Genomic DNA, 17,673 nt, shown 5'->3' with positions numbered 1-17,673 from the left:
ATATGTAGTAATTGCTACTTTACATTTGTGATGAAAAAATCTTCTTAATGCTTTGAGTAACTTATTTTTATTACTTTATATCAATGATCACTGGGGATAAGTTCAAAAATGACAAAAGTAGGCCAAAATATTAGTGCTATGATCATTTCACGAGTCTTCTGCATGCTGTAAAACATTTATAACTCACAGGTCTTTTCTATAACTGGTAAAGAATTTGAGCTGAGAGTTAGTAATTTCTTAACAATCTGCCTGAGGTTTGAGACATGAATGCAATAAATTACTCATTTTTAATATTTTTCAGTTGATTGACTTATTTTTTCTCTGTGATTTCCAATAAAATCTGTTAATATCTACAGAGTTCCCTAACCATCCAAACCCATTAGTTTTAACCTTGCTTCCTCTTCCACTCTTGACAATCTTCCGAGGCGCCTGAAAAGAAGGTGGCCACGAGACCTATAATGACCTCTAATGTAAAACATCATTAGAGTGCTACCAATGGGTAGTTTCTTTACACACCTGTGTCACTCCATTTTAACTGAGGTCAAATTTACTAAATGTATTATAACGTACAGTTGTAAATTGCAATAAATAAAAATATCTTTAGAGTAACTTAACTCACATACAAATGAGGGATAACACATAGCCCATTTAGGCCTTATTATGAACATATAAATGAGTCTTTTATAATCAGTTGGAAGCTTAGATCACTTATCTAGTTAGTGTTGTAATAGTCAGAATCGATGAGCATTTTCCTGTCTTTTCAATCTTGTATGAGGTTTCTAAGTTAGTCGTTTATTCAGATGCAGTCCTAGGTAACGGATATGTTTGTCAGGAATTAGTGGGGTGTTATTAAAGGATACTGTAGGGCAGGAATTCATGGGTTTACAACAAAGCGTAAATATGATTTGATTGAATTTATTTTAATCTTCCAGTTTTGACTTCATTCTTCAAGGGTGGTGATTTGGGATTGACGGGTTTGGGACATAATTGAGTGGTCATTACTCACTGATAAAATACAGGTTTCAACGGCATGATTGTTGAGGATAGCATTAGTATGGGTTAGGAAAACTGGTATAGGACCAGGGATACTACCCTGTGGTACTTCAACAGACTGAGGAAAGAGGGATGAATTAGCGCTGTTGTGATTTGCTTTAAATAATCTGCTTGAGAGATAAGAATGGATAATGATGAAGTATGCAGGTAGTATGAATTTACAAAGTTGTATAACAATCCCGGGCAAATACTCAATCAAAACCCATTTTAAGTTCAAAACTGTTTACAGAATTTTGAAATATTTAGGTTGAATTTTTATATGTTTTGTTTGGATTGCCAGGGCAGTACCAATAAAATATAATCTATACATATCAATTGAAACATTAAAACATGAAGTAATTGATATGCAACAATTAAATTATCGCAATTTTAATAATATATAAGTGCAATCATTCTTATATCAAGATATCTTAAGTTCTATTATCTACTTTAATTTTTCCATAAAATATGAACCGATGTTTTTGAAATTTCGGAAAGGTTCTATAGTATTTTTTTATTAAGTTATCTATTTGGTCTTTTTTAAAGATCCTATGGAGTAGGGTGGCTGCAGAATTTCCAATATCCTAGTTTTTGTATTTGTAAAATTTACCTGTGTATAATACTATACCCTATACAGCTGACCTCCATGAAATGTCTAAAAACCGTTGATTTGGCTTATTTAATTTTCCCTGATTAGTTCATGAGCAGTTGTTCCAAAATTTAACTACAGCTCCACTCTTATAAATTCAAGTCTTCATTCATATTAATTACTACAGAAATGTTAATGAATCAATAGTTGTCTATATCAGAGAATACAGTTTTCCAATTATACAAGTAAGATGATTAAGCAAAAAGCTGCTAGCTCATACCAGTCTGAAAAGACACCTCTGCAAATTCAAATTTCAGAACAACTTTTTATGTGGGGAGCAGAAAACATTACTAAATAGACTTAGCATGTTAAGGTCATCAAGACTATATTAGATAAGAATGATTTTTATAAAGTATTGTCTGTAAAAAATTCCAGTAATACCTTGATAATTAATCATTTCCAAAACTATTGAAAATATTATTGAATAATTTTTCAATGGTATCATAAGTTTGCGAAAATAAGAAAAACTCCTCATATATCTCCTGTCCTATTAACTGAGTCACTATTCACTTCTAGGTTATGTTTATTTTCTTGAAAGCTTTAATATTATTAATTTTAAATTCATATAAATAATAATATAATTAATATGAATTTATGAGAGTGAAGCTGTAGTTTTAAAATTATTTTAACATTGAAGCCATTGCCTTCCTACATTTATATTTTTCCCTATTGTTTTGATCAAAACAACCCATTCAAGGAATAAATTTGAAAATTTGCAATTTCTGACTTTTCTTAACCTTTGTTGTGTTAAATGTCATATGGAAGGGCATGGAATATACTGTAAAATGACACCTATCCCATATCCCTAGCTAAATTAGGCAAACATGTTTTCTATTTATATATAATCTTTATACTTTTTTATTAAATAAAATAAATTTTATCCAATTTTAGTCTCAAAACAATTTATATTTCTTTATAAATCAGACGTTTCAGCCAATTCGCCATCCTCAAGAACAATCTTAATACAGTTTTAGAACCACATCAATTTCAAAAAACTTTATACAGGCTATTCTTCCCAGGTCATTAATTACAGTCCATAATTACCCCACAGTTTTGTTAATTCAATATACTAAATTAAAACTTTTAATCACACTCAACCTTCACTACTATAATTTATCATAAAATTATAGTAATGAATGTTATTAGTTTTTATGAATGTTTATAGATAAATTATAGTAGTGAAGGTTGATCGTGATTAAAAGTTTTAATTTTTATTTTAATTTAATATGTTGAATAGACAAAATAGGGTAATTGTGGACTGGAATCAATGACCTGGGCAGAATAGCCTGTACAAAGTTTTTTAAAATTGATGTGATTTTAAAATTGTATTAAGATTGCCCTTGAGGATGGCCGAATTAGCCGAAATGTTGGACTTATAAAGAAATATAAATAGTTTCGAGACTAAAATTGGATACAATTTATTTTATTTTATTTGTTTTTTGGCCCATTTATGAGAACATAACAGCTCGGTAAAAATATGAATTAGTCTAAAATTTATTAATCTTGGATTTAATTCTAAAATCCTCCTTATTATACTTTTGTTATCTACAATAAACAGTGTTTTGAAAATTCACTTGTTAAAGAAATTCTGTTAAATTTGTAATTAAATTTATCTACAGATGATAAATGAGCCAAACTTCAAAATTTATTTACACTTAACTTTCAATCAAAAATGTACTTTTTGGAATTAAGGCCGTGAAAAATATATTCTTTTCAATTCTATGTGTATTTCTTTTATATTTTTTAATAGTTTTTAAATTTATATCTCTTCACTCTTGTAATATATTTTATTAGTTAATTGCAAACATTAGTTGCTATTGTACTGCTGATGTAGAGTGTATAAAAGCTCCGGCTTAAATTCGCATTTATTTGATTGTAAAAAGATTTTAGATTTTTTTGTTTGTGGTGATCAATGAACTCAGTTAACTTTACTTCATTTATTTCTAAACATATGGACAGATTGTATATCATGAACTTTAATATAAATATTTTATTCATCCTCGACAAAAAATAATTGATCAAGTGGCTTTTATATTTCATTTTTCCTTTCATAAAAAATGTATCATATATTTCATTCATAATCTGGTAAATTGAGAAGGAATTGGATAAATTAACTGCTAAAATCTTTCAGCTGACACACAAATATTAGAAAATACAATTATACATTTCATTCATAATCTGGCATCCATAATAGAAAACAATTGATAAAGTAGCATCTATCTTTCCTTTTTCTAAAAAAAAAAACTTTCCTGCCAGTCGAACTTGAAGTATTACAAAACGCTTAAGGAAAGTCGCTTATGTATAGAAAAATGTAAATAGACGATCTCATTTTTTTTTTTTAATTCCTTTTTACCGTTTTTAAACTTCAGGTATATGAAGTTAAGAGAAGTGGCTTCCCCGAAAACAAGAAAAAAATCACTGTTGACCAGCTTAAAAACGTGACCTTAATCCATTTCTACTGTATCTACTCACGTTTTATATCATGTTATTGGTTTATATAACTGTCATAAATGTTATCTTGCTGTTAAGTGAGATTTCACCAATATTATATTTATTACGTAATATTGTTTCCATACCCATGATTTTAAAGATTAAGTTGAATATAATTAGGTGTTGTAATCTATAATTTTAATTTTTTTTCTATTCTCATATTTGCCTACGAGAGGCAACGGGAGGCAAAATGTTAAAAAAATAAATTGTTTAAAAAAAATTTTAAATGAAAGTAGATTTTTATTCTGTTCAGAACAATATGTAATATGTGTTCTTTAAATGAGCATTTTGTAAAAATAATATTAGTATCTCTGCATCACACTTTCCTGAAAATTGATGAGTACAGTAGATTGCATGAGCTTGTCAGTACATTAGGTTATTATTATTATTACTATTATTACATTGAGGATCGGGAATCCCTTCCTCACTTCGAACTAATTCGATGTTTTGTGAGTTACCCCTCTTTTCACTAGATATCTCATGAATCCCCTATGCTTCTTATGAAGCTCAATAATTCTTTTGGGTTTATTCTAGAAATGTCTTCAGGCTCTATTCTGTCCTGTCCCAGATACTGTAATCTTCTGAATGCAAGGGCTTCACATTCACACAGAATGTGCTGTGCCTTTTCTTCATCTTCCATACATAGACGACAGATGGAATCGTCCACCAGCCTCATCTTCTTAAGATGATATTTTAAGGTGCAGTGGCCTGTGAGGAGTCCTGTTATCGTCCTCAGTTCATTTCCAGTAAGGTTAAGGTAAAATTTTGCCTTTTCCTCTGATATTTTAATGAAGAGCTTGGATTGCTTCATACCTGGTTTCAGCGTCCAGTATGTTTCCTTCTCTTATTGTTCCCAGGAGTTAACCACTTTCCTGATTGCACTTCCAGATATGTTACAATATGGCTCAGGGCCAATAAGCTTCTTTTCTGATCCCATCCTAGCAAGGGTATCTGCCACCTCCTTTCCTTCAATCCCCTCATGTTACAGTACATTAGATAATCAAGACTTCGATTTTTTTTTTTAAATATTGCAAGAACATCAGTACGAAACTAATACACTCCACATCATATACAAAACACTTGAGAGTGATTTTAGGCCCTATATACTCCACGATTTTAAAATAACGTATGTGAGAAGCTCTTATTTATTTGAAATTCCATTTTCACCAGGGATAAAATGGAAATGGCATGGTTCAGAACAGTTGAGATTCAGTTTTTAATATTTTCAGTAACATTGAATTTGGATAAAATTCAGAGGGTTATATGAAGATTTATATGGACGCCGAACATCGGCTAGTAAAATAAACCTACAAAAAATATTGAACCTAGCATTTTTAATTAAATTAAAAATTCATATCTGAGGATATTCATATTCGGATGAACGCTAAAAATCAATCTAAATATTTTTTTTTGGTTAGAAACGAATTTTCGATATATTTTATTGGAAGTTTCTTTTTTTCTTTTTACCATTTTATATAAATTGAAACTTATTTAATACAACTGAAAATAATTTTTTTTTTTAATTTTACACGATTAAACAAATCTATTAGTATACAATAAACTTGAAGACCACTCAGAGCAAAAGGAAGAAAACATTAATATAATATAAAAAATTGTTATAATTATAATAATTTTTTCCTCGGCTACTAAGGTAAATTGGATTAGTTGCACTTTGACAAGTGTGTAATATTTTTTGAAAAAAATATTACACACTTACAATAAAACACCGAAAAAAGTTTCATTGAAATTGATGTTTTTGTATTCGTGGCCTCGTCTTGTTAGTTAAAAAAAATACTAGAGATCTTTTAGATGTAAGTTAGGCTTACCTTGTTAGTTAAACAATAAATACCACCTGTCTTTTAAATGTAATTTGATCTCACTTTGTTAGAAAAAAAATGATTACGGATCTTTTTGATGTAAGTACAAACAAAAACTAAGGTATAAGAAATAAAGAAGGGATAAGAAAAAAAAAATGGATTTTGTGTAAATATTTCTTACGTTAATATTTAATTAATATAGCCTAGTTTCAGTTGTGAAATATCGTTACAAAAAAACATGAAAAAAACAAAAAAAAAAAAAATATTATTGTCTAATACTTTAAAAAATTATATAAAATCACATCACCATTCTAGGGACATATCATCGTAATCATCGTTTGTAGAATGATTATATAACTATAATTTTTTTTGTATTTATATACAATGTATCACGCTTATTAGTACAAGAGCCGAGAAGAAAAAAAGGGAGTTATCTCACCCCAATTTTTGATTACTTCAATAAGAAAAATGTATAATTACTAGTCAAAATTGATGAGTCTGCCAAGTATAGGTAGGGTTTAAAAAATGGCGGCTCTTTTAAAATCTTAAAAAACCATTGATTTTTCATTCGGAGCTCTATATCTTAAAAGCTACCAACAACACTCGAAAATCTAAGAGCACATTATTTAAAGAAGTGTAAATTTGCTAAAATATTAGCCCTAAAAGTGCTATTTACGTCCTATAGTTCTCCAGATATAGCTTTCTAAAAAGCAAAATTTCTTAAAAATGTACAGAAAGATTAGTATTTAGTTAATTTATTTTGAGAAATCTATTTGACGTACAGATGTCTATAGCTTCTGAGATATAGATTTTTCAATATAAACTCTCTAACTACTGATCTTTCAGTACGTCCCTTACAACATTTTTATGATATTTTGCTTTTTAAAAAGCTATATCTCGAAAACTATTAGACTTAAATAACTCCATTAGTGCTCATATTTTAGCAAATATCCTCTTCTTTAAATGACGTTCTCTTAGGTTTTCTTGTGTTGTTCTTACTTTTTGAGATATAGAGCTCTAAATGAAAAATTAGTTTTTTTTATCGCTTTGAAACAGCCGCTTTTTTTTATTCCTCCTACCTATACTTGACAGACTCATGAATTTTGGCTAGTAATTATACATAGTTTTCATTAAAGTAATCAAAAATTAGGGTGAGATAACTGTCTTTTTTCTCCTCTTGGGCTCTTGTGGATTCCGCCTCAAATTAATCATTATTAATAAATAAAAAGAGATTACCCAAAATGATGCGCGCATTCTACCTGTATTAAAATATCTTGATCCCGATGTATTTTATTAATTTATTTTATAATTCAGTGATTTCCAACCCATAGAAGTATGTGGACCTCTAAGCCAGAAATTGAAGGGCGACTTACCGCCACTCCCGACAAATGGGACTTCCCCCACTCGGAAAATATTTTAAAATTAAGGTTACTTAAAACTGCATTAAGATGATTATGTAATTGCTTTGTTAAAAACTTTGAGCTGGTATAAAAATTATACAATTCGACAAATGAGACAATAAAATGGTTCTAACAATAAATCGTCAAAAACTCCCTGGACCCTCTCGCGAACCACCTAGTCAAAGAGCCCAAGAGAAGAAAAATAGATAGAAGTTAATTGACCCCAATTTTTTATTACTTTAATGAAAACTATATACAGTTAAGAGTCCAAAATTGGGTGTTGACTATAAAAAAAGGAATACAAAATGGTCGCTGTACCAGAAGTTTCAAAATATTAATTTGATTGATAATAGTTTCTGAGATACAGTTTTTCATAAACCAAAACAATAAGAAATCCATATTTTGCTTATTTTATCGGATATTATAGAAACTGCTACTCATATTCCAGGGACTACTCCTCAATTGAGACATCTGTACATGGGCGTACCCAGGGAAAAATTCTCAAAATTCTATATAAACCTTTCCAACCATCCTAATCCTTTGGTTCAAACCTTATCTAGCTCCACCCATCCATACAGCCCACCTAGAAGGTTGAAACGGCAGTGGCCAAGAGACTTACTAAAATAAAAATGGACAATTGGAGTTCTGGGAATGGTCAGATTCTCCACTCAAGTTGAGTGTTTGCGGCTTTAGCGCACTTGCTCAGCCTCCACTGACTCACTACCAGTGATGCGGCGAGAGGGATGCGCTGGGATCTTTTGAGCTCTGCTCTACCCCTCACACGTGGGGGATAGAGTGGGCTCAGGGATCCTGAGGTCGATTGTGTAAATATTTTATTTGTGTATATTAGAGTGTATATTATTTTATCATTATGTTATTTCATTTATTTATTTTTCAAACAGATAGTTTGATTATGTTCATTTTGTTTATATTTTAAGAGAGTTTTTTTTTTCATTTATTTAATTTATTTTATTTTATTTTAGTATGTATGTGATCATTCATCACTATTACCTATTGCCCACAACAGTGTGGTAGATTGTAATATCTATCAATAAATAAAAAGTATTAATATAAAAAAGTACCCGGGGAGCGTACCCCCCTCCTCTCCTGGAGAAAAAAATTATTAATTTAATACAAAATATTTTTTCATGCAAATGCTAATTATAATAACTAATAAACCACTGCGACAATTATTTATAATGTTCTTAAAATCTGGTTTCATTCTCCTTTTCCGTTTTGAAATGTCACAACCTGATTGACTTTGGCTTGCCCCCCTAGTTTTGATCCTGGGTACGCCCATGAATCTGTACGTCGTTTGTAGTTGTAATTTCTAAGATATTTGCCAAATTATTTCGAAAAATATTGATTTTTCGGTATTTTCCAAAGTATGTTAAAAAATTGAATCTCTGGAACTATTGAACGTAAATAGTTCATTTAGGGCTCGTATTTTAGAAAATTTACTCTAATTTAAATAACGGTTTATTAAGTTGTTTAGTGTTGGTAGTTTTAAAGATATGGAATTAATTTTTTGCAACAATAAAAGGAAGAGGGTCCGGCTGCGGTCAAATAAAAAATCAAAAGATCCTTCGGGCTTCATCAGGGCTAAAAGAATACAAACACTTAAATGATGTAAACATAAATGAACTAATAAAATAATTTTGTTCATTTATAAATAAAATAATAAAATAAATTTGTTCATTTATGTTTACATTATTTAAGTGTTTTTATATGTTTAGCCCTGAAGAACTTGGGGCGAAACGTTAGCTAATATAAATAGTTTAATCACTATTTGAGTTTTTCTTTTACCGCGCCCGAACCATTTTCCTTTTATTACTGCACATGGTCAATCTGCGATTTTCCAATTTTTTGTAATGTTTGAAACAGCTGCTATTTTTTATTCCCACCTAACTATGGTTGGCTGAATCATTAAATTTGACTATTAACTATATATAGGCAGTTTTCGATTATGTAATAAAAAATTAGGGTTAAATAAATTCTTCCTTACAATTGGACAAACGATTAACCTGGAATCCTCACACAAGACTGAAAAGACAGGAAACTGCTCGTCGATTTCGACTATTACAGCACTTACTAGACAAACGGTCTAAACTTCCAACACATTACAAAAGACTGATCTACATGACTGTAATAAGGCCAATCTGGACATATGGAGTTGAGCTTTGGGGCTCCACTAAACCTTCGAATTCCTCTCATATTCAATCCTTACAATCCAAAATCCTTCGTAGAATCCTCAATGCTCCTTACTTTGTCACAAATAAAATCATACATAAAGACCTTAATGTTCCCTATGTAATCGATCTAGCCCGAACCAGATATCACTCCTTCCATTATAAACTCTCTAACCACTCAAACCCCCTAGTTTCTAATCTTGTATCCTCCTCCATCCCTGACAATCCTCCGAGGCGCCTGAAATGAAAATGGCCACGAGACCAGCTAATGTAAAATGGGTAGTTTCTCTACACGCTTGTAACACTCCAATTTAACTTAGATCAGATTTACTAAATGTATTATAATGTACAGTTTTAAATAACAATAAATAAATATTTAAAAATAAATAAATAAATTTTGTTTTTTTCCCGCCTCTTGGACTAACCGGTAGTGAACTACTGCTGCTGAGAATAATAATCTAAACTATTTATTGTTCCGAAAATGGGTCATGTAAAGGATGTGGTATCCAAAACCACTTATCTACAATAGGCACAGGCATCACGATTAGGTTAAGGTAAATCCTTATCAAGAGTTGTAGTGGTGTTGTGGGTCTCGATACCGTGTGATTGTTTTGTGGATAAAATATATTTTATTATCAAGAACTAGCGGATTTGGGGGCTTCTGAATCTTAGACCTAGTCTCTCGAGAGATGCCAGGTCATGATTTCAATTTGTACTTTGAGTACTGTGGTAATGTGGTAATCTTACTGATAATATTTCAAAATATGTCTTAAGTTTCTCTCATTGGACTTTGTTTACATTTTCGAAGACTCAGTTTGTTGATAAATTTCTTAGATGACTCAAAGCTCGACCACTTTAGCTCTATTATTAATATTTGGCTCTATTTCGATAGGAATGAATGAGGCAGTGTCGCTGCCTAGTGGCCGATAGAGGAGCTAGTGCAGTCCCTCACACCCGCGCGCGGCTTCAACATCTCCCCTCTCTTTTACAACATTCGTAAGTACCGATTTTCATAATTGTTTATAATATTTTGACACTGAAATATATTTCATGATTAAATGAAGAAAAAATATTTCTACTAGTGTTAAATCAATCATATTTCCACTAAACTAATGTAGATAAAATTAATTTTGAGTACAAAAGTGTTGTATGTGAAAACTGAATTGTTGTTATATTCAGCACTTAAGAAGAAGTTCTATAATGTTATTAGAAAGATAACAGCACTACCTTTATCTATTAAAACTAATCAGTTAAAAGCATAATTACTTAAAAGCATTTGAAATTAATATACTTAGCGATTAATTAATTCATGTTTTTTTAAAAATGAAAATGAAGTTAAGTAGAAACAGAATGACGCTTTTGCATTCAACGACTTGAATGATGAAGTTAAGGACAATTTAAGAAAAAAATATCTATTTTTAAATACATTTATTCTAAAAATTATCTTTTCACTTCTTATTGTTTATTTCACTTTCAGTTATTTGAAAATGTAATTGTATGAATATATTACATAGATTAATACTTTTAAAATAATTTTTCTTAATTATTTTCTCATTGTTTATTAATGTTTCCTTGTACTTAATGATAAAATAATATGGATGAAAGCGATTCATGTTGAATTAGTAATATATAGTATATATAAAGAAAAAATATTATTCTTGATAAAAACAAAATATTAAAATTATAAATAATCCTAAATATGGGGAAAGGGCTCCGAAACGTAGAGCATAAATGAATAAAAGATAGAACTAATAAAAAAGAAGAAACATTTAACAAATACAGTGTAATCTTGGTTGTACGAACTAATTGACTGAAAGGAGGAGGGGTGTTCGGATTAGTGAAAAGTTTCGATTAAAGAAAATATTAAGAAAAATGGTGTAAGAAATTCAAAAATATGAATTTACATGAATTTTTATTAATTATTTTTTTTTTTTAATTTCACAGTTTGAAGTTTTAAAAATTAATCTTTTTAAAAGAAATAAAATGGAAAATAGTCTATTATTTTGGAACTATGTCCCTTTAGAACAATTATTAGGTAATTTTAATTTTACAACTTATATTGACTAAAAACAGCGTGGCCACACTTAATTATAACTTATACTAAAATTGTATTTAAAATTATTTATATACAATTTTAGTAGTAAGCAAATAATTTTAAATACAGAGATAAAAAAATAGCTGACTAAATACATAAAAAACAATGCAAAATGGTAGTTACACCTGTACTATAATAATATTGGATTAGATTGGTGAAGTAAAAGATAATTAAATAGAAGGATTTTAAACGAGGGAAGGGTTGGTACATATAGAAACCTGTGTCTTTTACGTTAGGTGCTAAGAGTCTAATAACATTCCTGGTCAGTAGCCGTATTTGGGGTGGCTACAATTTTTGTTTTCTTCTATCTTCTTAGTTGTTAAAATTATAAGGTTGTTCATTTATATGTGAAAACAAGTATAAATAAAAATTAGAAAAATACTCTTTGTATGAATTTATTTAAAACGTAATAAAAAAAAAAATTCACAACAAAATTGATATAATTTATACTTCTACTATTAATTAAATTAGTTTTACAGAACTAAATGATTTATATAATGGATATTATATATTTTTAATTCCAATAAAATGTAGTATGAACACTTTGATAGGAATTAGATTATTGGATATCGAAGCTGTGTATACTTTTCCTTTTTAGATTTTCACGGTGATTGCAATAAATTGTCTATAGTTTGGGAAGTTAAAAATGTCCTTGAAAAAGTTATTGCCTAGTGAGTTTTAGAAAAAAAGTAACTTTTTTTTTAATGCCAGTTCGGATAACTGGAATGTTTGGATTACCGAGATTACACTGAAAGGACGTTTTAAGTAAGTAATCTTACATGAAAGTATAAAATTAGGATAGCAACTATAAATTTCACTTCTGCGCTACAATTCATGCGTATTCCAAAAGTAATTCATTTCTCTGACTGTACCACTTAACACGTAGTTATTTCCGGTTTCCTTTAATTAATTCCCTAGTTTTTACTGAAACATTTTTCTGATCAGATCGTAATAATATTATAGTCATATCGTGTTAGCATTACAAATCGTATAGAGTAGTTACATAATTATAATAAATATTTTTAATATAGTATAAATAACTGCTAATTAGCTATTTTATCTAACTATTCTGGGCCCATTGCCAATGTTTATGCGGTTCAAAACGTTGAAAGTAAACATCGTTCAAAAGTAGATATTTAAATATTTGTTGTGTATTGTGTGTGTGTGTGTGTGTGTGTATGTGTGTGTATATATATATAATGATTAATATATATATATATATATATATATATATATATAGTAAATAATTATTTTTAAATGAAAATCTAAACTTAAACTAACAGAAAATCTAATACCAACTCATATATCATATAAATTTTAAAGTAAGACCTCATGAAGTATTAATCATGAATGTTTCCTTATTAAATGAATTTTATTAGTGGTCTAAAATATTTTTTTTTTTTTTTTTAAATCATCTTATAAACGTTTAGTAATTTTGAATTACCTCTAGTTAATTATAGAAATCTGTGAACATATTGTGTAAATGTGCTAATTAGTGGTCTAAAATATTTTAACTTTTTGTTGTGTATAGTTTATGTTTTATTTATTTATTTTTAATTATAAAGTAAAATATCATTATTATTATTATATTTACGCTCTCAATGTGGAACTGATGACACAGATTCAAACTCGGACCAAGAGATACTTAATCGGCATATTAAGACAGTAACCTAGTCAAAGAAATATCTATGAAAAAAGAGTTCTAAATCTTGAATCTTGATCTGATTGAATTTATAATTTTTATTTTAAAGAATAGGGGTTGTTAATGTTACTCATTCTCATTAAAGATAAGGTTCTTAACATACATGTATATCAACATATCTAATATTTATATGTGTATTAGACTTCTCTTCGAATGCATTTATGATGCAGTAAATGAGATACCCATAACACATTTTCCCATCTCCTGATGTCAACCCCACGCACTCATGGAGCATAGAAAAAAAAATTGTATAGATCATTTCTTGTTTTCTCTCATTTTAGAAGCTGAAACGTTGTTAGAAAAAAACTTATTAGGGAAATCTAAAATTTTCAAACAGTTTTGCCCTGTAGATACCAACTATATTGGAAAAACCTCTAAGAGTAGAGTCGATTTAAAAAATAATCATAAATTTTCATTCATTACAGATTTGGCCCGAAATAGATATACGTCCTTTCCTTCAAAACTCTTTATCCATCCTAATCCATTAGTTTGATCTCTCATCCTTTATCCCCGATAATCCTCTGAAGCGTCTGAAAAAAAGATGGGCACGGGACCTTTTAATTTAAATTAATGTTTAAAGTACCATCATTGGGTTGTTGTTTCACAATATTGTCAAGTGTTTGAAACATTCCTCATATTTACTTATTGTATTTTTTTGTACAGTTGTAACTTTCAATAAGAAAATAAATTTAAAAAAAAATCATTAAAATTCATTTTTTTCTAAGGTCATTGGAAATGAGAGATATAAACTATGTTTTTCACACGCTAACTCCCTGATTTTTTTACTTGGCCATTAGGACGTTTCGGTTTTTTATATTTATCACGTGTCCAATATTTTGAAGCCCAGATTCACCTAAAAACTATTTTGAAAAAAATCTCTGAGAGTTCGCCGAATTTTATTTTTTTTTTGTTGATTTATGGACATTAGCAACTGTATTTACATAAAATAAAAATTTGAGGTTATATTATAATGGTATGTACAGGTATGTAAAGAAACGACACATTAGTAGCACTCTAATAACATTTCTACCTTGGAAGGTCTCCAGGCCATCTTCTTTACAAGCACCTCGGAGGATTGTCGGGATGGAAGAGGAAGCAAGTTTAAAAACTAGTAGGTTTTTGTAGTTAGGTAGTACTTAATGGAAGGATCGATATCTAGTTTGGGCAAGATCGGTTATATATGGAACATTATGTTCTTTATAAATCATTCTATTTGTGACTAAGGAAGGAGCATTGAGGATTTTACGAAGGATTTTGGATTGTTAGGATTCTATACGAGATAAATTCGAAAGTTGAATGGAGCCCCAAAGCTCAATTCCATATATCCAGATAGGCCTTATTATAGTCATATAGATCAGTCTTTTGTAATTGGATGATTGAAAAAAAAACATTTGTTTTCATTAATATGTTGTTTTGTTTTTTCCATTTTCATTAGATCCAGAGATTTAAAATAAAATAAGCTTTGCTTAAGATAAATTACGAATTTTTTCTCCAGGACTAGTGGGACTTAGGTTCTTACAAGAATTAGAAGTTTCCATGTTTCCAATTTAAAATTTAGCAACAATTAATTGTTACTTCGTTTTGGCTTCCAACTTTTTCTAAATTATTTGCATATATATATATTGCATATATTCCTTCATTCCTTCTCAAAATTGCAAATTTCCATACAAATTAATTGCAATTCCAGATATGCTAACATCAGACTATATTTTCGTATTGGCTAACTCTTATCTCTGAATAAAAATAGTTATATGGTGTATATCTTCTCTGATTTCAGCCAATAGATAGACGTTAGCCAAGCAGTTATAGTTCGTTTGATTTTTTCGCATATTCAAGTTAGTTTGTATTTTATTTTGAGTTCTGAAAATACAATATGCCTTCCTGTATCAGGTAAAGAACTATATTGTTAACAACCTAGTGAAATGTTTTAATTAAGAGTTTTGTACTTACTAAATTGGATAGTCTTAAGTCATAATTTTTTTGTTCCTTTTTTATTTCTATGGTTAAATGTAAATTTCATAAATTATTTTTTAGATCTTTAAATATTTGTGATTAATTTTTGAAGTTGATAATATAATATTTATCTGTTGTTGTTTTTTATGTATAAATACAATTTTGATTATATGCTTATTAATTACACTTGAATATTATGCTGTATGCATAACTTGACTATCTAAAATTTCATAATACTTATTGCTGTTTTTTTAATTTGAATCTATATGTAAATAATATAACACAAATTGTTTTTATTGTTATTCATATTTTTATCCCACCTATTTTAGACTTTACAATTTTGTTGATTGTTGAATTTGTCTTTATATTTTAATTTTCATATATATATATTTTTTTAAATTTTGAACTTTTAAATGCATTTATGAAATTTCAGTATTAGAAATAATGTTAACTATTAGTGAACATAGATGGCATTTATGCCATTTAGTTGTAAATTATTAAATTAGGGAATATACAATTATTCTATACCATAATGATTAACCATGTAAAATCTATAGGTTAAAAATTTTAAGGTCTATGTTCACCAGACTACTCATTTACGACATTTTTCTTTTCAGTATCTTAGGTTGGTTTTTAAAAATATTATTCAGGAATTTATTTTCTCTCGAATTATATTATTTACACATCGAATTAGAGAGAAATCTAATTCGATGTGTAAATAATATAATTTTAAATTAAAAATGTCATGTTGGGAAGAATCGTAAGGAAGCTAAGAAGGGTGTTAGGATTTTTTTAGGAGAGAAATTTTTGTTTTTAATTTTCAAAGGGAGAAGAAGCACTAAAGTATACATAATTAATGACTCTTCTATTATGTCTGTATGGACTAATAAGTTTATTACTCTTGATGAAGGGTACGAAAAAAATAATAATAATACTTTTTGCTATTAATGTTGATATCTAGTTAACTTTAATTTGTTGTTGTAATAATAAAAAATAAGAACTATAACTAGTAGCCTATGGTTTAAAAAGTACTTTGTGACTTAATGTCCTATCGCTTTGTAACATTTAAGTTGTCGTCAGACGTTAGGGAACGCTAACGGAAATTAATTTCTCTGATGGTACTTTAATAGCGTTGAACACGGTCATTAATTCTAATTACAAAACTGCTAGTCTGCAATCTATTTAGCTAAAGTTTTTTAAATCGGTTTATTGCTTAATCTATTAATTTCCTGGGAATATTTTTTTTTTTTTTTTTATGAAATTTACTTTTTACGAATTAAAGAAAAATGTACATCAAGAATCTCATAATTTATTAACATATATCATTAATTGTTTTTCTCTTATCTTCTCCCGAAATATTGTATTAAAATATTGTTTTCTAACATTCTAAACCATATACTTGATATTTTTTTATTTTATTTTATTTATTTATTGATATTTACAACTGTATAAAAAAATACAACCAGTAAATTTGATCGTAATGACATAATGATATGATACAGGATGTAGAGAAACTACTCAATAGTAGAACCCTAAAAACAGTTTACAATATAAGGTCACGAGGCCATCTTCTTTTCAGGCGCCTCGGAGGATTGCCAGGAATGGAAGAGAAAGCAAGGTTAGAAACGAGTGGGTTTGGGTGGTTAGGGAGTTACTTGATATTCATATAAAATCTAACCTGAATTTTTATTAATAAAAAATCAAATAAAATATATTACTGTTATCCACTATAGCGTATCTATAATTTCGTATTCTTCCTTGGAAATTGTTAATAAATATGGAAGACAATTGTTGAAATGTTTACTTCGTATGAGTAGGTTGTAAAATAAGTTCGTAGCGTTTTTTACTGCCGATTTCAATAAAAACTTCAGATTCTTGTAAATATTTTTAATCAATTATATATGACCCATCTTGATCCTGTTGCCATCTTTCAGGTAATTTTTTTAATTCGGTCGTCCTAGAACCTTTCAGATTTTTGTACTATGAACTCCTCTCGGTGCGTTTTACAGTCTTCGAGCGAATTAAAGTATTACTTATTAATGTACTGCAACGTAATTTGTAACAGTAGTTGAATCTAAGTTTTGATACCATTCTTCTAGGTTTATGATGAATTACAGAAGAGTTATGTATGAAAATACACGATTCTTAATCAAAGACAACAAGTGTCATCAGAGAATATGGTGATAGCAGCGTTGAGTAGTCAGCTGTATAAACCGTGTAGAAGATAGTTCTTATACCTTGAGGGACACATATTGAATTTTAAAATGTTCAACCGAAATTTATCTCCGTTCATTATGACCATCTATTCACCTAAATTGCCCGTCTCCTATATTAATAAGAATTATA

General features: G+C 28.9%; 1 protein-coding gene across 3 annotated transcripts in view; it reads left to right on the top strand.

Moving 5' to 3' along the window:
- Positions 1-10,478: 10,478 nt before the first annotated feature.
- LOC106678915 (probable DNA double-strand break repair Rad50 ATPase) overlaps positions 10,479-17,673 on the top strand; it is a gene marked incomplete in the record, with an annotated part of 525,008 nt that continues 517,813 nt past the window's right edge. For all 3 annotated transcript variants that reach the window (XM_067049131.1, XM_067049130.1, XM_067049132.1), the window contains 1 exon segment: positions 10,479-10,573.

Source organism: Halyomorpha halys, unplaced genomic scaffold, assembly GCF_000696795.3.
Source record: "Halyomorpha halys isolate HHAL.00 unplaced genomic scaffold, Hhal_1.1 Scaffold168.1, whole genome shotgun sequence".
NCBI lineage: Eukaryota > Metazoa > Arthropoda > Insecta > Hemiptera > Pentatomidae > Halyomorpha > Halyomorpha halys.
The sequence above is the reverse complement of the archived record's forward strand: the minus strand, read 5'-3'. Positions and strand labels throughout refer to the sequence as shown.